Below are 22,554 nucleotides of genomic sequence, written 5' to 3'. Positions count from 1 at the left end.
CATGCTCTGTGCGCTTACCTCTGGGTGTAAACGGGCCAGGGGCTGGAGCTTCGACGGTCACCAGGGGATTCTATTCTTTTGAGTTCAGTAGTTTAAAGGTTAATTTGTATGGTAAATGTTGTCTCCCCTTGATACCACTGTGGTTGAAATGCGCAGGACTTCAGGTATTTATTTATTTATTTATTTATTTATTTATTTATTTATTTTTATGGTGAAAAAATTTATATTTAGATTTATAGCTGGCTGGACTCAGTTTAGATGATCCCAATTTTGTAGGCAACATCCAACGCATCATAGTCAGGATCCAGTCGAACGTACGCTGTCTTCTCTCCATCAGGCCTGATCAAGGTGTTGACCTTGGCCACATCAATGTCATAGGGCTTCTTCACAGCCTATTTGATCCGGTGCTTATTGGCCTTAACATCCACAGTGAACACAAGTGTGTTGTTGTCTTCTGTTTTCTTCATGGCTGACTCAGTAGTCAGGGGGAACTTGATGATGGCATAGTGATCAAGCTTGTTTCTCCTGGGGGTTCTCTTTCGAGGATATTTGGACTGTCTTTACTTTAGAGACGCAGGGTCTTGGGTTGTCGGAATGTAGTTGATGTGCAGATCTTTTTTTTGTGACTGCGCACACCTTTCAGCACTGCTTTCTTTCTTAGCTTTCAAAGCCTTTGCTTTGGCTTTGGCTTTGGGAGGGGCAGGGGCTTCCTTCTTCACCTTCAGTGCCATGTTCATGAAAGGGACCTCCAAGGCTCATTTCCACGGTCTTATAGAGTGTGACTTCAGGTATTTAATAGGAAAAATACTGAGTAAATTTTATTCATGTCTTAGGCCAGTGTAGATAATGAACAAGTCTCATGTGCCCTGGACTGTCCTTGAACTCTTTCCATGGAGCCCATAGCAAGGTTATTCAGCCTTAGTTTTGCCAAGGGCTGGGTCTGCCCCTCGCCCAAGTTTCCGCCATCTCCTCTTTTACAAAGATATGCTATCTTTATCTGTTCTAAGGTGTTTTGCTAAAGCTTCTCCTTACCTCTGTATCTCCTAGTTTTCTCTTTTTTCCCTCCTCTTTATTATCCTTGGTAGGAAAAATGAGTGAAGATTGGGAATAGGCACAATAGAGTCTGGAAGAGCTTTGGCTAATCTGTATGGGGATTAGCTGGCCCCCATGAGTGATGCACAGGGGTTGCCCACAACAACCGAACATACAGAGACATGTGGAAGACTCCAGGATCCTGCAAGATGGCATGAGGGTAGCATGTTTCTTTCCTCTGAGCAAATACACAAAACAACCAAGATATTGAGAAACAGAAATACAAATGTCATCTTCCATGAGGTCAGGAGACATCTGTAACCCCGAGCAGTAAGGGCTGCCAGACGCCAGGAAGATAAACTTGGAATGGTGCAAGCTGCCCTGAGGAGACTTGTACAGCAGGTCCCCCACAGCCTGCAGAGCTTGGTTCACACTGCAAGGCAATGAGTTTGGAAAAATCAGAAATGAGTGGAGGGCTGGAGCTGGTCTTGATTAAGATGGGTTTGAAGAGGCACAGAAGGTGGGTTCCTTATCCAGACAGACCCCACTGGCAGTAGGCAGTATATTGGTAAGTCAGGGTAGGAGAGGCCTTAAATCTTGAGCAAGCCATTAGATGTTGATATTTGAGGAGCAAGAGTTAAAATGACACACATCCACACACAGCCCTGTGCCACAAGAACACAACCCCAGTCATTCATCCACATATAATTTCTGCAAATATTTGGTTTAGAAACAAGGAGGTAGCAATAGTTCTATATATAAAAAAAGACTATAAGAAGAAAGAAAAATGATAGGAAAACACAGCAAATGAAGAATATTTATCAGAAAATGCTGTCATAATTGGTCTTGGCAATGATTTTTTGAGGTAGGGCACCAAAAGCACAGGCAATGAAAGCAAAAATAAATAAGTGGAATTAGATTAAACTAAAAAGCTCTGTATAGCAAAATAAAAACTAAACAAAATAAAAGATAACCCACAGAATAGAAAATATTTGCAAACCATGTTTCTGATAAGGAAATATATAATATATAAGGAACTCCTATAGCTCAATAAACAGAAACAAAACCCAGAAAACACAACTGAAAACAAAACCAAATAACCTGATTAAAAAATAGACAAAGGACTTGAATAGATTTTTTCCAAAAAAGGCATCAAATGGCCAGCAGGCACATGAAAAGATGCTCAACAACACTCATCATTAAGGAAATGCAAATCAAAACTACAATGGGATACCACCTCGCACCTGTCAGAATGGCTGGTAATAAAACAGACTAGAGATAACCAGTGTTGGCAAAGACGTGGAGAAAAGGGAACCCTTGTGCACTGTTGGTGGAAATGTAAAGTGGTACAGCCAATGTGGAAAACAGTGTGGAGTTTCCTCAAAAAATTCAAAGTAAAACTATCCTACATTCCAGAAATTTAACTTTTGGGAATTTATCCAAAGCAATTGAAATAAAGATTTTGAGGAGATACTTGTACTCCTATGTTCATTGCAACATGATTCACACTAGCCAAAACATGGAACTATGTCCATTGATGAATGGGAAGAAAATATCATATATATATATATATATATATATATATATATATATATATATACACACACACACACACATATATATATACACATATATACACATATATATACATATATATGAATATTTTTCACTCTTAAAAAAGGACATCCTTCCATTTGCTGCAACATGGATGAATGGATGCACCTGGAAGACACTGTGCTAAGTGAAATAAGTCAGACACAGAAAGACAAATACTGTATGATCTATGGGAATGGGAAATCCCATACTTATATGGGAAATCTAAAATAGTCAGATTCATAAAAGCAGAGTGTGGAACTGTGTTTTCCAGGGGCTAGAGGGAGAGGATATGGGAAGGCAGTGGCCAAAGAATACAAAGTTCCAGTTATGAAAGATGAATATGTTCTAGAGATTGTGCATAGGGCTGGTAGCTAATAATATTGTATGATAGACAACATTTGCTAAAAGGGTCAATATTATGTAAAATGTTCTTACCACACACATAAATAATAAAGAAGCAGTGAGAAGAAACTTGGGGAGTTGATGGATAGGTCTATGGCCTTGATAGTGGTGATGGTTTCATGAATGGACACTTATTCTCAAACTCATTTGGTTTGACACATTAAATACCTAGAGATTTTTACATGCCGAACATACCCCAGTAAAGTAATAAAAATGATGTCATAGGGCAGATGGAAATTGTGACAAAAATATCTTTATGGCTTAAAAAAAACAGATACATATTTCCTGAAGCAATCACTTCCTCAAAACAAGAGGTCAAAGAAGAGATAGTGGATCTAGGAGCAATTACAAAAAGGTAAAGAAAGAGATAAAGCAAAAACTGATGGAGCTCAGGAAAAAAGTGGGAAAATAAAAACATCACAGAAACAGGGCAGCCCGGATGGCTCAGTGATTTAGCATTGCCTTAGGCCCAGGGCCTGATCCTGGAGACCTGGGATCAAGTCCCATGTTGGGCTCCCTACATGGAACCTGCTTCTCCCTCTGCCTGTGTCTCTGCCTCTCACTCTCTCTGTGTCTCTCATGAATAAATAAATAAAATCTTGAAAAAAATCACAGAAACAAAGGACACATTGGAAGGAGCATAAATTAGACTGGACACTGCCCCGTCCTAGAAAGGATGCCCAGAGCAGGAGCAGGAAGTAATAAGCAAGATGAAATGGAAATGAAGATAATGTTTAAGGAATAGACAGAAATTACTGCTATGGCAGATGGGAAATAAGGTATAAAATATGCATAAATGACTTTCAATGAAAAAGATAATATAATAAATCATATTATAAAGCAGAATTATTTTTTTCCCCAAGAACAAAATGAAACCTCAAAGTTTTGGATGTTTCCAGTATAAAACAACATAGAACAATCAAGATAGGAACCAATTTCAATAATGTTATTGGACTTTGGAGACAAAGAAATAATGTCTGGGCCCCCAGGTCAAAGACACCCACAAAACACCTACCAGGAAAAATCCTCTGACTAGTTTCAGACAATTCTGAGGTGAAAGTCTGCACTAGAGCATAGCTGGGCAATGACTACAATTCTCTCAGAAGAGGAAAAATGTGAATGAATAATTTTTACCCAGGCAAAATATTATTCAAATGAGAAGAGTCAAATATTTTGAATTTGCAATAACTAAATTAATACATTTTCATGATCCATTTTAAAGTTAGCTGTGATGAATTCTAGCCAAAAGAGAGACAAATGAAAGTATTGCAAAAGACAGACATTGGGCACAGAATTCATTTGACTGGAAGATTAAAAGAGATGTGGCACTGGGCACTATTGGGACAGAAGATAAATGTTTCAAAACCTAAAAATGTGGACATAATATAGGAAAATTCAGGAGTAGAAGGAGGAAGGGAAGATGAGAAGTAGTATCAGAGCTTTGGTTCCATGGTCTTTTATAACTTGGAATATAAAAATATAGAAGTAATTGAAGCAGAGGGATATTTAAACTATTGTAGTCAAGGATTGACATTCCCTGAAGTGGAGCAGTATCCAACATGAATGCACATACATGTAGATTCTATTTCAAGACAATGGGCTAAATACTAAAAAAATGAAAAATCAAAAAAGGTACAATCGGCTATAAGTGGGTGGTGATGTGCTGGGAAGGCATGGAGAATAGAAATGCCTTAGTTTCATTCTTGCTCATGGTAAGGGCCAATAAAAACTACCTAAAAGCAATAAGTACATTTTGTTAAAATGTAGTAGCTAAAAGCGCAAATCTTTCTGCCTATGGAAACACAACAAATACAGGATATACGGTAAGAGGAAAAGGCAACGAGATCATAAAGCATACCATGAAATGTGATAATACAGCCAAGACCATGCATATATCCTGTATCTATATTTCTAAATGGACTAAATGAAAATATTAAAAGAAAAAGGATTTTTTTAAACCATCACAGAACAAAACCCAGTTATATGACGCATATGCTGAAACAAAGTAAGTCAGAAAAGATGAAATTAAGAAGACAGGTAAAGGGCCGCCAGGCAAGGATATACAAAGAGAAAACACAAGGAGAATATCTTAGCATTCAACGAGTGAACTTCAGGCAGAGAGGGTTAAAGGGGACAAAGACACGTTATAAAAATAAGAATTATAATCAAAAGATCTCATAATTTATGAGTATCTAGGTGTTTTATACATTCACCAACACTTAGTAAACAGGAATGGAAGAAACCCAAGGAGGAATTTGCAGAAACTCACTGGTAATAGATGTAATCTCCAGGCTCTCAGCCCTGGCCCAACCAAGAGCTGATCCTGAGGACATAGGGACATATGCAAACACATGGCGTAGAGTGAGTGATATCCACCTGACATTGTGATCTGCAAACAAGGCTTACAACTTCTTTTGTTTTTAAATTAAAAAAAAAATTCATGTTAGTTAACATATAGTGTATCATTAGTCTCAGAGGCAGGGATCAGTGATTCATCAGTGGCATATAACACCCAGGGCTCATCACATCATGTGTCTCCTTCATGCCCGTCACCCCATGACCCCGCCTCCACCTCCTCCCCTCTAGGGACCTTCAGTTTGTTTGCTAGAGTTCAGCATCTCTATGGTTTCATCTTACAACTTCTTCATGTAGGTAAGGACTAAATTGTCATACATAACAATTGACCACAGGGGGAGAAAAAATCTTGTGAAAACAAAAGAAATAGTTCAGATTATGCTCTCTGGTCACAATGCATTAAAGCTAAAAATTAACCACAAAAATTGCAAGACCAAAGAAAAGTCTCGCTACATGGAAGATTAAAAATAAAATGAGGGTAAAAAAGGGAGTGAAAACTGAAATCTCAGAATCTCTCAGAAATAATGACTATAAAAAATTAGATGTTGGAAGCGGTGGGTCACAGTAGGGTTCAGAGGAAAATTCACAACATTAAATAATTATATTGTCCTCATAAATGAGAAAGAATAAAGTAAATTAAGTACCCAACAGGACAAGTTAGAGACTTATTAATTGAATGAGTCTTAGGGAAGCAAAATGAAGGAATTAAGACAATAGAGAAAATTGGTGAATTTTAAAACAGAAAGTAGACAAATAAATACAGTGGAAGGTAATTCTTTTGGAGGAAAAATAAAGAAGAGGAAACACGACCTATTAAAATCTCTTCCCCCCATCCTTGCCAGCTCCTGCTTGACACAGATGTTGGGCAGACTTAAACTCTCCGAGAAAACTCTCTGCCTCTGGAGCTCCGTGCAGATGTGTCTGATGGCCTGTGGAAAATGGCTGAGTTTTCTGGGACTGTGACTTACCAACACTGAGTCCAGAAGATAGAGAGAATATAACTGGGCCAAGCAACAGAGGAAACATACAGAAATAGGGCAAGTATGCCAGGCCTGATCTCACAGGAAACCAGAGAACCTTTAAGAAATAGCTGTTGGCAAGGACATTGAAGCTACGTCCATGTGGAAATAGACTTCCAAATTCTCTTGGTGGAGTAAAGCCTGATAGCAAAATAAGACAGAAAAGAGCAGGAGAAAAGAGAGCTTCAGCCATGAGCTCGTGTAAAAGAGCAGCACCTTTTCTGAGCAGAACCCTGGAGAACACAATCTGATGATGTAGAGAAAGAATCATGTTAACTTATGCAGTGGGGTTTGTTTCAGGAAGCCAAAATTCAGTATTAATATATTGTTAACAGTGTTCAGTATATTGATAAAAATTTAAAATAGATGTGAAAAGCACTTGATAGCATTCAGCACCTCTGTGTGATTAAGAGACACCTTTATGATTCTGCTTCTTTTTAGTTACAAGATCAGATACAAATTTCCATGGGGCTGGAACCTATACGTTCAACTACATGGCATTGTGTGTGATGGGAAAACATGGGAGCACTGCTTTTGAGGCAGGAAAAAAAAAAAAAAATAACCCACCGGGGATTACCATCGACATCACTGTTGTCTGGTATGCTGCTGGATGTGCTTGGTCATATGGTCGGATGAGAGCATCTCACGTGTCCTAAAAATTAGAAAGAGTTAAAATCATCATTATATTCAGAAATACAATTATTTACTTAATAAATACAAGGGAGTAAATTGAAGAGCTGTGACAAATAAAATAATTTTGTGAGGTGGCGGGGCATGAAGTATATACAGATTAATACCACTCACATGTACCAAAAATATTCAGTTAGAATCACTGGAGAAATTTGCAATTGCAACAGTCAAAAAAAAATACCAAGAGATGCACGTCATGAAAAACGCTCAAATCCTATCTATCTGGAAATTTAAAACCTAGAGTGGGATCCAGAAGGAAAACAACTATAGAAAAGCCTACCCACTTGGGTGATTCATAAGGAATCACTTTTCCCTAAACTAATCTATAAATTTAGTAGCAATCCCAACAGAATGTATTAGGGGATTCCAAGGTTATATTGAAAAATTAGCAAGAATAGCTAGGAAAAATCAGAGCAATTTAGCACCACTAGACTTAAATTCTAATGTTGTGTAATGGTTGTGTGATATTGGATTGAGGGATGGTAAGAGACGTTAGGGCATGAAGACAGAGTCCAGAAGTGGTCTCAGTCTACACTGCAGCTTATTACACGATATTAGACGATAAAGTTCAATTGCCCAATACATGCTGTTGGGACACTGGGTAACACTCTCCTAAAAATAAATTAATAAAATAGATACCCCTACCTCATACCTTCATTCAAAACAAGTATCCACTGGACCAAACATTAACACAAAACTAAGATAGCGTCCAACACAAAATTAGTGTTTTCCCCCCTGAATCTTGGGATGGGGAAGGTCTTTCGAACTATAAAACCAAACCCACAACGTATAAAGAGTAGATTAAGTAACTCAACAACATCAAAATCGAACAACTTTTAACACGATGAAGCTGAAAGACAAATGACAAATTTGGGGGAAATATATATAATTTGTCTCACAGACACAAGGCATTATAATTTTCTTAATATGTGAAGGTCACCTACAAATCAGTTAAAAGATACCAGTAACCCCAAAGAAAAATGTATACGAACAGTTTACAGAGAAGAAAACACAAATGGATCTCAGACATTTTAAAAGATGTTCCACCTCAGTCATAACTAGAGAAATGCATTAAAATCATACTGAGATTTTTTTCACCTGTCACCTATGCAAAGACCAAAACTTTGGTAATACAAAGTTTTGATGAGACAATAGGCAGACGGGAGGCCTCATTTATTGCTAGTTGCTAGTTACGGTATAAACAGGCCGAGTGTCCACAGGTGGCGATTTGGTAACGTCTAAGAAAAACACAAAGCTGCATATCCTTTGACCCAGCCAGTCGGCATGGGGGGATTTATCACATACGCACATTTAAGTGTGTGGAAGAGTGTACTTGGATATTCGTTGCCTTGTTTTTAATAGCAAGAGTCAAGATTCAAACCATCTAAAATACCCACAAAGAGGGGACTAGGTAAGTAATTCACGGTTCATTTATTTTTGGGAAGACCTCTGAAGATGTTAAAAATAACAAGCAATGGGGCGCCTGGGTGGTTCAGCGGTGGAGCATCAGCCTGTGGCATGACCCTCGGCGGGCGGTCCTGGGATCGAGTCCCACATTGGGCTCCCTGCAGGGGGCCTGCTTCTCCCTCTGCCTGTGTCTCTGCCTCTCTCTGATTCTCTCGTGAATAAACAAATAGAATCTTTTAAAAAAAATATGAAGTGGTTCTCCATACATTCCTATGGGAAGATCTCCAAGAAAACAAACAAAACACCCCCAGACACATGGCAGGCAGGCTGAGGATTCTGGTAGTAAGACCCCTCTAAGGCCTATTGTTGGACATGTTCCCCATCCGCCCGTGGGCCGTTACCTTCAGGCAGGGCTGGGGGGTGGGGAGCCTGCCGGGTCTTTGCCCAGACCTGGAGGTGCCGGTTGGTAGGGGCCTGCGACCTAGTCAATAAGATCAGATGACATCTGGTTGCTGCGGAGAGGAAGCCAGGGACAAGAGTTGCCCTGCCTCCTGCGGCATCTATGATGGTGGTGAGCTCTGGCAGGTTTCCAGCTTGGGGGGGCGCTCTGCAGTGATGGGGTTGGCGTCCTCAGCTCAGACAAGAGTCGTCCTTGCAGGATCCTGAGCCTGGCTGAGAAGAATGGGGCTCGAGACTGTCAGGCGTCGTAGCTGCTGCCCCTCCGCACTGGCAGGGGCCCGCGACCCTCACCACTTCTGCACTTCTGCGGGGTTTGAGTCCCCGCCGTAGCCCCTTGAGGACCCAACGCTACCAACAGATAATTTCCTGCAGTCGTCTTGTAAACGGAGGACTTTTAGTGCTGCTTTTTAGTTACTTCCTTTCCTTAAAAAAAATGTTGTAACTGGGGACGCCTGGGGAACTCTGCGTCTTCCTTGGGCTCAGGGTGGGATCCTGGGGTCCTGGGATCGAGCACCGCATCGGGCTCCCTGCTTCTCCCTCTGCCTGTGTCTGCCTCTTCCTCTGGGTCTCTCATGGATAAATACATAAAATCCTTTTTAAAAATAAGGTGGTAAGTTTGGTTAGCTTTGCAGGGCTGCCTACCCCTGGGAGCGCTCCGGCCTTCGGGGACCGCGCCGCCGCAGACCCCGCCTTCCGCGGCAGAGGCCCCTGTCCCCTGGCTAATGGTCCAGGCCCTTTCCCGAGGAGGAGGGAGTCCCGCCCGCAGGGGCATCTTCAAGAGGCAGCGCGCTGGAGGCTTGCAAGCCGCTTGCTTGACCGACACTTGGTCTGAGGGGCCCGAGACTGGCCATCGACGCGACCTGCCTGGAAGGGGCCCGATGTCCCCACTCCCGCGGCCGTGGCCTGACGACCCGGCGGGGCAGGGGCAGGGGCAGGGGCAGGCCCAGCCCCCGGCCTTGCACGTCGCGATGCCGCGTCCTCGCGGGGCAAACACCGGGGAAAACGCAGCGACAGTCGCTGCCGGACGGACAGGCCCGCGCCCTCCAGCCCTCCGAGCCGGCGCGGGGTCTCCTCCGGCTGCCCGCGGGTTCCCGGTCCCGCCGAGGGCTGGGCGGGGCGGGGCGCAGGCGGCTGTGGGCCGGCGCCGGGGTGGCTCCTGGAACAAGGGGCAGCTGCGGGGGGCGGCCGGCGGCCGAGCTCCCCGCTGCAGCGCCGGGCTTCCCGCGGGGTGGGCCGGGCCGGGGCGGGGCGCGGGCTGCGGGCTGCGGGCCCACCGGTCCCGCCTCGCGTGCGGCCTCCGCAACTCGGGCAGGAAGAGCTGGAAACGTCCCGTCTGCGGGTTATGGACGCGGCCGCGGCCGCAGCACCGCCCCGGAGCGCTCGCGCCAACTCGAGGGAGGGCGGCTGCGTCCGGAGCCATCGGGCTGAGGCCTCAGAATACGGTGCGGTGCGGCCCCTGGATTCCGCTGCGCGTTGCGGAGCCGAGGGGCGGGGGGCGGGGGGGCTTCCAGGCGGCCGGGGGGGGGGGGCGGGGGCGGGGGCCGGGGCGGGGGCCGGGGCGGGGGCGGTGCCGGGAGGACCGGGCGGGACTCCCCCAGCGCCCGCGGCGGGACAGCTGCTGCAGTCCGGGCTGTGTGGCTCGCACAGGGGGCACTTTGACCGGGACGTCGGGGGCTTCTGCTCGGGTCTGGCCCCGCGTCTACGGGAGCAGACACCTGAGCACGCGCAGCACCCGGAGCACCTGGGCCCCGAGGGGAAGCGCGAATGCAGCGCCGGGGCCATGGGGGGCGACTGGCTCTCTGGACAGGGGAGGACTTGCCGGCCGTGCAGGGGCCGTGCAGGGGCCTCCAAGGTCTCTGGAGCGAGCAGAGGCAGCTCTGGGCACAGGGTGTCGCCAGACCCTGGGAGGAGGGCAGGTGGCTGGGAGGGTGGATCCAAACTCCGCAGAGGCTAAGCACTCCATGGCCTCCCCGCGGTGGACCTCATTCATGCCATTACTGACATCCCCCACCTCCCTGGCATTGGCGACACCACTTTGGACGCTCACTGTCTCCAGTTGTTACAACACTTATCTCAGTGACCACAAGGATGCAGGTAGAAGCACAATGCTGACGCTGACATTCACATCTCCCTTTCCTTTCTGGCCTTTTGGCCCCTCCATGCCCCCCCCCCCCGCCCCCTGTGAGTGTACCCAAGGTTGGCTGGAAGCCGTGTGGACCTCGGGGCTGGTCTGAGGATTTGGATGGAGATCAGGCTGGGTGCAGTCCAGGTGCTGCTGGGTGTCGGCTTCCCTGAGAGATTCGGGAACCAGGACACGAGACACCTTCCTCAAGTTTTGTCCAAGTTTTGTCATGTGGCCTCATGGCCGCCGCCCTGGCCTCCAGCCAACACCCGAGGGGCCTGCAGGCACTGACCCGCCCAAGTGTGGCCCCAATGGGCAGAGCACAGGCACCCAGGCTCTCACGCAGGATTTCTGGACCCGATGGGACCTACAGGTGCTGAAGACCGCTGTGGAGGCTGGGTGGCAGGGAAGCTGCTGTCCAACTGTCATTCAGGCCCTCCTGACCGTCTCTCCATGCTGCTTGCAGATGCCCTGGAGCGACTTCTGGAAGGGCCCACAGGAGTCACTGGGCTTTGTACTTTGGCTGCTGGATACAGGGCCTGTGGGGGCCTCATAGCACAGAGGCCGTCAGGAACATGCGGTGTCGCGGGCCTTCTCTGTGCTTTGGTCCTGGGTCAGCAGTTGCCCCTGAGGTGCAGACTTAGGCGGGCGCCCAGGGACCCACCACGTGCACTTGGCACCTGGACACCATTTGCAGGACCTCTGCTCCCCTTGTCTTGTCCCACAGAGGGGACGGTCTTCTCATTTCTCTTTCTCAAGATCTGAATTTCGTCTGGAATCACAAGTGTCAATGCCTGTCGATGACCGGATTGTCATGTCTTTCTCACATGTGTGATGCCCGCTGTCCTGTTTCTCCAAGTCCTCGACAACTGTGCCCATTCAGCGGTTGCCCGGAGTGCGCCTCCCCTTGTGACCTGTCCCAAAGGCACAGCTCTTCCCCATCCCCATCAGCTTGTGGGGAAGACCAGAGAATTCATTTTATTCCTGTGACAACCTGGTTGGGCAGGGTTAGGGACGACATGAGGAGTGACCTGCTCACAGTCAGACTTCAGGAACCGTCAGAGTGGGGCCTTGCCCCGGCACAGTCTGTGTCAGAAGGGCTCCGGCATGGGGGCACTGGCCTGGGCTGCACCCCACCCGGCCCGCCCACGTTCTGCCGCTGGCTGTGTCTGCATCACCTACCCTCCCTCCAGGACATTGCTGACGAGGAGGCCATGTGGTGCAGGATGCTTGCGCTTGGACTGTGAGACCCCCAACCCACTCCGTCCAACTGAAAAGAAACTTCTCTAGACGAGGCTTAAACAAACTTCTCTACGAGAAGGGGACTTGCCTACAGATCCCCTGCCCCAGCCCTGCGCACACAGGCCACAGCCCCCCACCTGATCCCTGGGAGGAGGTTGCTGATACAGGCCATTTCTTCACCCTGTTTGCTTCTCACACCCTTGGAGGACAGTGTGGCTTTGCTTGTGGAGGTGAGTCTTCCCCATGAGCATTAAGTGCCATGCGCCCCCCCCCCACCCGGGTCACTTATGTTGACCTTGGCCAGCTCTGTTTCCTTTAGAGCAGAGGATCCCATGTTGACCGACTGATGCCTCATCCTTGCACCCGTCCCTGGCAGGAGGGTCATCTTCCTCCTGTTGCGTGTCTGCTGGAACCTCTGCATCTCGCTGCTGCCTTCCAGGCCGTCCACCTGCACCAGTTTAGGGGTCACACAAGATTGTGTTGTCTCTCTGGTGCTGGTAATGGGAGACATTGGGACGGTTTCCAAGGCAGGATTCCACCCTCTTCCAGAGCAGGTCGGGTTCTGGGAGGCTCCAGTGTCTCTGAACACAAGCCCACGAAAGAGCCCATCTTTTCTCCCGCTTATCTGATTGGCGTGTGTCCTCAGTGTGGGCCGGTCAATGGGTGGGGTGTGTGGAGATTGGCTTTTTCTGGTCCCCGGGGCCCCTGTGCCTTTCCTGCTTGGGGGACCCGCCACCCTCAGTGCCTGTGATGAATTGGAGACCTTGAGTCAAACCCTGAACCTACCACTTTGGGTACTACTGGTGCATGCTATGGTCGCAGACCTTTAGGGTTTGGAGGAGGCTCCCCACTCTCCGCTCTCTGTGGGGTCGCCAATTGTCCCTCTTACTGTTGATTTCACCATGATTATTTTGTGTGTGTCCCTTGCAATAGTGACCCTTGTGACCTGGGATCTTGCCTAGGCTCCTCTGGATCTAGATCTTGCCTAGTGCATTCCTCTGGTCTTTCTTCTCCAGCAGAGCTTCCTAGGGGTGTCTTAGATGGCGATGGGATGCCCCTGTCCAGCTGATCCAGCTCTGTTTGGAGCTGACACTATGACCTTAGGGAAGTCACCTCACTCCTGGGATTCCTGCAACATGAGCCCTGCCTCCACCACTCTTGGCGTTCTTACCGGATCTCATGTTCTGTGGTTTCCATGGTCATGAAGGGTGTAAGGGTCACAGATGCAACACAGAGCAGCCGGGCATCGGAGCCCATAGCCTGCACCTGCAGTCACTGCTGGCGGACCTCTGATGGGCCGCGTCCCAGTGCTGGGCTCCCCGCCGTGCCTCAGAGCCTGCTGTGAAATTTTCCATTTTGTGAGCCATCACTGAAAATCAAATCCTACAAACTTAGAGTTGTGTCTAGGTCTTTGTTTTATACACGAGGCAAATTATGTAAACTCATAGCGAACAATGCACATTGCACAACGTTCCTCAGTATATGACTGCCGGCACGTGTGTACCCTGCAGGAACTCCTCTGTGGGCCGTGGGGACAGTGCTTCGGTGCCTGCAGGGAGCTGTGCAAGCCCAAGGTATGTCCGCTCGCTCACCCACCTGGGGCACCAGGACCCTGAGCTCTGAGACCTTCATGGGGCACTAAGCTTCTGTCACCCCTCGACGTGGAGCCCGCCGGGACCCTGCCTTTAGATAGTAGGTGGACGTAGTGTACTTGGGGCAGTCAGAGCCCGCAGAGGGAGGGGCAGTCTCCTCTTCTCTCTGTCTAGCCGTGATACCCCCAGGGGAGGCAGCAACTCGGGGCAGTCCCCACCAGTCTGCAGTAAATATACAAGGGTGTGAGGAATGCCTTGTGGAAGGGGCTGACCAGCCAGTGCCATCCCTGCCCGTGGCCAGGGTGGGTGCATGCAGACAGTGGGTGGGCGTGGGGCTCCTGTCTCACGACTACTGGACACTGGGAAGTCAGGCGTGGAATCCAGGTTGGTGTGACCTTGAGTGGGTCTCAGACGAAAACACCAATTTGGGTGGACACGTCTCTGTGTGAACTGTGGAGGCAAAGTGGGAACGTCTGCATCGTGGGTGGGTGAGCCATCTGCGGAATGCTGACTGACCTCATGCACCTGGAGCTGTATGAGAAGAGAGAATTCACATGTCGAGCCCTAGCTCTATGTACTGTTCACAAAGGCCCCGGAGAGATAGGAATTGCTCCCCCCACTTTAAAGATGAGGAGAAGTGAGATGACAGCCGTGCATGTCATGGACCACCACGCAGGCTGTCCAGGGTCTGTGTTCCGGGGTGTACGCTTGGGCAGACTCCCACCACAGGCCATGCTGTATTTGACCCCCTCTGCACAAAACCTGTCAAGGGCCCTGCTTGGAGATGGTGTCAGAGCAGTTCTTCCTCAGCCTTGGCCCGACCCCATGGCCCCATCCTGTCCCGGTGCACCTGCTGCAGCAAGAGCCTGGGAAAGGAGAGCAGGACATCTCAGAACTGCACTGAGAGTATTGTGAAGAAGTGTCCATGTCTACTTAGTAGAGACACGAACATGTTGTGGATGAAGGACAAACAAAACTTGGCTCATCTGTACACAGGGCGTGATTCAGCAGCATTGAGGAGGAAGACAGTGGCTGCAGCCGTGACCCTGCAGACGAGCCTGCAGGAAACTGAGCCGTGGGAGGTGAGCATGCCACGGATGTGACCTGCAGGTGTCATGTCCGCAGAGTGGGTGGTCAGTTCCAGCGGCCCGCATTCAGTGGGGACAGAGCTCTATCAAGGGAGATGGAGAGTTCTGGAGTCAGTCGGTGGGGACAACAGGCAACGGTGCGACTGTGCACGGTGGCCACGGAATTGCACGCTCCCGGGGAAGTGAACTTCCACTTGTGTAACGTTCACCATGGTTTATAAAAAGGAAACAGAAACTGTGCTCCAGGCTACCATTCTGGGGGCTGTGGGAGCCTAAATAGCACTTAATGGCCTTGTGGGAGGAAGTGCCTTGGCAGGGTCCACACGGCTATGCGCACACCACCTTCTGTGGTTTGGGGCTGGGATGTGCCAACTGATGGGACCAGAGCCTCCAGGCCCGGCACTCACTGGGCCTCGTACCTCTGTCCGTCTGCCAAAGGTGCACAAGGGCAAGAGGCTCCAGGGTGACAATGTATAAAGAGGCCCCAGTATTCTGCCTGACTTGTGGGACCGGGGAAGGCGCTGGTGGAGACAGCGGAGTCAGTGAACAGTTTACCTCATCCTTGCATGGGGCCTATTTCAGCGCCCAATGGAGAGGGAGCTCAATGCCCACATCTGCTGTGCCCGCTGCAGCCCTCCAGCCCCGGGGCTGCGTAATGGAGCCAGAGGGCCAGACATGGGCCACACCAGCCCCTGTGGCCGCTGGAGTCTTGTGGGTACTTTGTGTTTTTCCTTAGGGAACCTTAGGGATTTTAAGTAAAAACAAAAACAAAAACAAACAAACTCATTTTTCTGGTGATTCTCAGGGTGACTGTGGGGTTGCGTTACATTATGCTAATGTAGCCATCTTCCCATGCAGAGGTCTCATCAATGAAAAGCAGATGCATTTCCCATGGCGGACTTATTGTGCTGTGGTTTGATAACCTCGATGACGACAGGTCAAGCACGCTGATGCAGCAGGAGAGGCTGTAGGGAGCTTAGCTCGCTCCGCCCCAAAGCGCCTGATTCCTGGGAGCTTTCCCCACCAAGTGGCTGGGAGTCATAGAAAATTTGGCCTTGGGTTAAAACTAGAATTCTGTTGGCCAGTGTAGCTCAAAGTCATGGGGACCAGGAAGACTCTGGCTGGTCTCAGCGTGGGACCGCAGCCCGGCACGCCCTCTCTCCTGGCCAAGTGACCGCCTCACCTGCAAGTGAAGGCACTTGACTTTCTGTCGCCCTGACCGCACTGGCATGGAGTAATACTCAAGAATTGGGATCACTTTACAGGGTATTTGGGGGCATTATTGTTGCGTAAAACTGATTGAAAATCACCAGTATAACCATGGAAGGTGGAGATGCTTCCCTGTTGGTCATCTGCAGCATCTCAGGTGTCCAGGTAAGCACAGTAGTAGCATTTGTTGGAAAACTTGAGCAGACCCCGCATATTAGCAGCATGAATCGCACAAGCCAGATAGTCCATGGTTGTCAAAAATGGTAAAAATCACTTCTGATACATTTAAAAATAGATCAGCATATCCTGTTGCCTTGAGTGAACAACTACAGGGAGTGTAGAGATGGGAACGCCTGAGAAATGGCTGAGAAGAGAGCGCCCCACACACTGCCCCCCAGGCTGTGGCAGCTCTAGGAGCTCAGTGCACCTACTGGCTATTCGATCAGAGGAGCTGTTGCTGCCAGGACATCACTCCCTCTGCTGCCCTTCCCACACTCACCCCAGCCTCCCCCCACTTCATGCATTTTCATGGTTGCAAGGTATTCCATCTTCAAATAGCCATGTCATTCCAATGGACACTTGGGTCATTCTTGATTTTTCTTTCTCTGTGATGGTTCTGCGCCCTTTACGCGGCTCCCTCGCACACATGCAAGGCTTTCTCTACAGTCAGTGATGAAAGTAGAGCTACAGGGTCAGCATGTATACTCAACTTTAACCTAACTAGCTGTTTCTTCCATAAAATGGCTTGAGAAATATGGAAACACTGTGTCTTGGAGAACGTCTGTGAGCAGGTTCTTCATTCCCAGAACAGGTTGGGGTGCCAGGGCGGTGTCTGAACTTTCTCCCTCTTGTGAGGATCCTCTTCTCTTTGTATCCCAAAGCAGACCCCAAAGAATTATAAGCAAATCATAGTGTCCATTCCTATAAATCTACAGCTGCTCCACTATGAAATAATCAACAACAAAATAGGCACTGCAGGAGTGGGCATTTCTTGGAAATCATCCTAGGAAATAAACCAAACCATTCTCCGGGACATTTGTTGGGTGGTCGGAACAAAGATATGTGTTCAGGAGACCAACACGGTTTCCTGGAAATGGTTGTACTGTTTCCTATTCAGATCTGCTCATGGGGCCCTGGGGGCCAGAGAGGTTACTGGAGCCAAAGCTGGGCTGACTCTGGTTTGCCCAGCTTCCTGGTTAATGTGGGATTTTCTGGATGGTGAGCTCATCAGGAAGAGGTCTGGACCGCTCACTGAAGCTCCGAGGTGAACAGTAAGGCTGCCCTGCAGTTCCCGTCTTTCCAAGCATGAATATGATATGGGTGCAAGCCTTTGCCCCAAGTACCAGGGTATGTGTATGGGTGGGCAGAGCCAGCAGTGAGGGCACCTCTAACCTGGTGGCTGGAGGCGCATGGCTCTTCTTTCTCTCACCTTCTCTGGCCTGGAGTCCTGGATACTGGTGCCCCAAGCTCAGCCCTTGAGCTATCCCACCGAAGCCAGGGTACACACAGGTCAGCGAGGAGAGGGAGGTCACCTGGGTTCTGAGTCTGACTGGGGCCCCACCCTGGACTGCTTCCCCAGTGGCCGGCCATGCCAATGCCCACCCCACCTCCACCTCTGTGTGTGCTTCCACTTTGCCTCACATAGGGTGTTACCAGGATGATCTGCCACGAGGCCTCTGGAACTTTCTGTGGGCTCACTGTCCTGGTGCCACCTACTTGTCAGCTCTGAGATGACAGTGTGGAAACAGATTCACTATCTTCCCCTCCCTCCTCTTCCTCTCCCTCCCTCCTCCTTCTTTCCTCCCTCCCTCCCTCCCTCCCTCCCTCCCTCCCTCCCTCCCTCCCTCGTCTTCTTTCCCTTCCTCCCTTCTTGTCTTCCATCCATCCATCCATCCATCCATCCATCCATCCTGTGGGGCAAGGTTCATCAGTGTTGGCAATATTTCAGGGGAGAGGATGTTGGTGACAACAAGGTGGTCCTGGAGGGGTTGGTGAGGGGTGGTCATTGAACAGAAACATTTGAAGAAGGTGCCGCAGGGTGGGATGTGCAGGGGAGAGAAAGAGGTTGGTTGAGATTTGGGTCTGAACAACCCAGAGGTTAGAGTTGCTGTTTATAGAGATGGTGTCTCTGAGATAGGAGCAATGAGACTTGGTTGGGGGACCCAGTGCCCACCAGGCATCCCCGTGTAGGTTCTGACTAGTCAAGCTACAGCCCTCCAGAGGCCATGTGAGAAGCCTGTGTTGTGAAGATTGCAGAGAGGTTGGGGAGGCCCACCCAGGAAACCACAGGAGGATGGTGAGTTGGGGCCATTTGGCTTATAGACAGATTTATAAAGTATGAGCCCAGGGAGGCCACTACCCCACCTGAAGCTCCAGGCCTCTGACAAAGCCCTTAGGGGGCTTCTGTTCTATTTTATTTTGATTTTGGTGAGATGGGTGCTGGGACTGTGCCATTTGGTTACCCTCCATGGGCATCAGTGGCTAACACCTCTGAGGATGTGGACTGGTCTTTCTGTGGTCTCCCTGACAGTGGACCAGAATGGCCCATCTCCCTCCTGAACCTGAATCTCTGAGCTTGGTGGGGATCTGGAGGCCAGGCTAGAGGAGGTGCCACTGGTGGCCGTGGGCCTGGGGACCTCACTGATGGATTTGCTCTCTCTCTGGTGAAACTCCCAGGCAGGCTGCACAAAGCATGATTTTCTTGTTCCATCGAGTGGATTGAGCACATTTCTCAGGCAGAAAATATTTATTGATGGGCTCTTTATCATAGATGTCACCTGAATAAAAATAATTTTCTAGGACTCCAGTTGGCTAAAATACAGGCGCCAGGGCATAGGACAATCATTCAATGTAAGATATTGATAGCCACACATGAGGCTTTCCGTTTGAGAAGTGGTATCGTTGCGCGAGTCTCCTGACGGCCATCTATCACCCCAGCACATTAGGGGACCCTGCAATGCCACAGATTCTGCGATGTGCTGCCTCTGCACCCGGCTGCATGGCTGCGTGCCCCTTGCTGCCTCCCGGAGTGGCTGCCCTTGGCTGCACAGGAACCCCCACTGAACCAGGCCAGAAGTTGGCGTCAGTGCCATGGACGAGACCCTGGTACGCGCACCTGGGGCCCCCTTGGCAGCGAGGCCGCCCATTAGCTTAGGTAAGGTCCATCGATGTTCCTGCTGCGTGTGAGCTTGCGTGTTTGCATTTCCCTGTCGTCAGTGTGTGCCAGGAACCCGGTGAGGGACAGGCGTCTGTCCAGTCCTACACCAAGAAACCCACTTTGATCTTCTTTGTAAGGATAATGCAGGTAAATATGTGCTCCCTGCCTGGCCCTCGATGCCAGGGTTGCCCTCTGACCCAGACAAGTGACCAGCTTCCCACAGGCTCCTGCCTGCCTGTCACCTCAGGCCTCTGACTCATGGTAGGACCATCAGACTGGACACCAGAGGTTCTGGCGCCACATGGCCAGTGTCTCCCCTGGGCTGGTCCTCATCCCCACGCTTTCTTAGGCTGCCCTGTGGGGATAGGGCCTGCTTGACACTCCACCTGCTTGCTGATGTGGTGACAGGTCGGAGGAGCACAAGACGAGGGTGATGAGCCAGCAGTGATGGTGGGACGCAGTTACATGGCCTGAGGCCAAAACCCAAACCTGTGGGATAGTGTTGCCTGACACCTGGCACCAGGGGCTCGGCGTGGCTTTCCTCTGCCTCTTCCGTCTCATGGGTGCATTTGCTGGGTTGGCTCATTGTCACCTGGGACTAGTGTGGCGGGATGTGACATGGGACTGAACTGGCCCCATGGGGGTGGGGCTGAGAGTGTCCAGCAAACACGGGGTGGCTGGGTGAGTAGGCTGGAGCGCCTAGGGGTCCCTGGCCTGGCGGTGGCCTCAGTCCCGGTCTGACCCCTGCAGGCTGAGAGCCAAGGGCCAGGGCATGGACGCAGGAACGCCAAGAGCCTGACTGTCCTGTCCACTCAGCCCTGGCGCCGTCGGTGGGCTAAGTACGACTGGTGCCTTCAGGCCAGAGTGTGCTCTGTGCGATCACTTGACTTTGAGTGAGTCTGTCCTTGAAGATGATGAGTGATGATTTTCAGAGCGGACCTGGTTTCTTCCTTGAAAAGGACAAATAAAAAAGTAATTATGGATCTCTGCACGTTCAGATTTAGGTCCCTATTCTGGCCCCGCACTCAGAAAAAGTTTTCATTACATGGCTCATGGTTGGAAAATTGACTTTCAGCGATAAGAAACCCCTGCTTTTGTGTCAGAAATCGTATAAATTAACTCAGAAATGATGTCTTATGTGCATTTCTCAAGTACAATCCTAGAATTCCGTGTATGAACTGGATGGCAGGGCGAGATTTGCATTCTGTAAAATTTCCATCATCTCTGGTTGACTTGTGCTCTTTTGATCCTTAGAGGATGTTAGAAATGTGGTCAGGGTTTTGAGATGTGAGATTTTGGGTTTAGTAAATAGTGTATCACAGAAGGTAGAATCAAAAATAACTATTTTTTTAAACCTCTCACACAAACGGTTTTAAGAGACAGTGAGTCAGGAGTCTCAGATTTGAGGCATTGAGTCCTGTGGACGATTATGAGTCCTCTGTGTGTCACGTCCCAAATGATCAGAAGTTAAAGATGAAGAGGGCAGATGTTGTCAACACACGTAATAGGATTTGAAGGGTTGGCGACCCCTGGTGGGGGGCCGGTCCCTTCTGGAGAGAGCCTGCCCCACCGGCACGCAGGTCCCAGTGGTAGTGATGCACAGGATATAACCCCACTTAGGGTATTTGAGAAGAAGGGATCCTGAACAAGCTCTGTATTTTGGGGGATTTCCTGTAACTCTTCAAATGCTCTCTGAGAGGCCCCTGACTCTTCCGAAATTTTGTTAATAATTTCAGATATTTTCCCCAGACTCGTGGATTTTGTTGTGATGCCACTATACTGTTTCCGGTGGAAGCTTAATAGGACCACATCTCAGACACTCAGAAATACATTCCTCTGAGATAATCTATGTTTGACGGCTCCATCAACCCCAGAGCTTCGTGCTGCATTGGGCTGGGAAGGTGCACAGTGTGCCTTCGCGAGGTGTCATACACTTACCTGCACCACCTGCCACCTGCTGGGCCATGGCAGCCTTGTCCTGCCCTGCCTCTGCGTCTGCTCCCAAGAGACTAACCCCATATCCCGCTTTCTAGATTTAAAGTTATGTCCCACTTAGCATCTCAAAGACGATTAATAATGTCTTTGAACATCCCAAGTGAACGGAACATTTATGTTAGTTGATGAAGATGAAGTTTTGGAATAACAAAGCAGCAGTAAATTTTCACACTATAGTACAATTTGGCACAGCCCGACTTAGTCATGGTCTTTAAACAAAGAAATCAGAGGCACAGATTGACTGGATGCCAAAATTAGCCAGTCCCAGTGAGAGCTAGAAGCTGATTCAATCATTTTCTGGCAGAAAAAAAGAGAAAAGGAAGAGAATCCATTAGTGACAGTTACCTCTGTCACATACTTAGTTCGGAGGATGAACGCACCTAGTGACCTCGGGCTCTGGGGACTGGGGGGACCCTGGTTGTGGGTGGACTGGGTTTGCTCTCAGATGGGTCTGAGTTTGAACTCACTTTAGCTCTGCTGTGTGCAGCTGGTGACCCCGGGATTCGTGTCCAGGATTCCTGTTAGCCTGGCAGGGCTAGTGTGAGAGGTACACACCACCCTAAATAAAACAGGAAATTAAGTAAAACAACATGCGGACGACATGCTAGGTGCTCTGTAAATCATACCTAAACTGAACCGCTCACCACCCTGCCCATTCCCGCCTTGCACTTCCTCACCACTCCCTCATCTTCATCGACACCACATGCCGACACATGACGTCATGCCCAGGTTTTGTGGGATGCCACTATTTTCGAAGTAAGAAACAACCATAGGTGGAGCCAAGAGGCCGGTCTTGGCTCTCAGGGCCTGTGCACCTGATGGCAAATACATGCCTACTTGCATGGCGTGTGGCGGCTCTGACCCGATTCGTGGGGCATCCAGGGTGTGCACAGGGCTCAGGGCCCGAGACTTGCATGTCTGGTGTGGCCGTCCTTGGTGCTAACTCCCGGCCCTATGGGCAGTGAAAGCCCAGCAGCAGGAGCCTTGCGGGTCTTTGGAGAACCTGGGATGCCAGGCAGCCTGTGTGACCTCATGGCTTTGCTTCCACATGAGTCTTGTTCAATTGCCGTTCCTGACCTCACTCACACTCAAGTGTGTTTTATTTGAACATGGGACCGTGTGGACGGTGCAAACATCTCATCTGCTCTTTGGGAGGAAGAATTGTTTTTCTTGGCTTGAGTATAAATAT

The 22,554-nt window shown here is 49.2% G+C and overlaps 1 pseudogene; it reads right to left on the bottom strand.

The window, feature by feature from the left end:
* Window positions 1-254: 254 nt before the first annotated feature.
* On the bottom strand, window positions 255-731 carry LOC129495425 (60S ribosomal protein L23a-like; annotated as a pseudogene).
* Window positions 732-22,554: the final 21,823 nt, after the last annotated feature.

Source organism: Nyctereutes procyonoides, unplaced genomic scaffold (genome assembly GCF_905146905.1).
Source record: "Nyctereutes procyonoides isolate TBG_1078 unplaced genomic scaffold, NYPRO_anot_genome, whole genome shotgun sequence".
NCBI lineage: Eukaryota > Metazoa > Chordata > Mammalia > Carnivora > Canidae > Nyctereutes > Nyctereutes procyonoides.
This window is presented reverse-complemented; position numbering and strand designations above follow the sequence as displayed.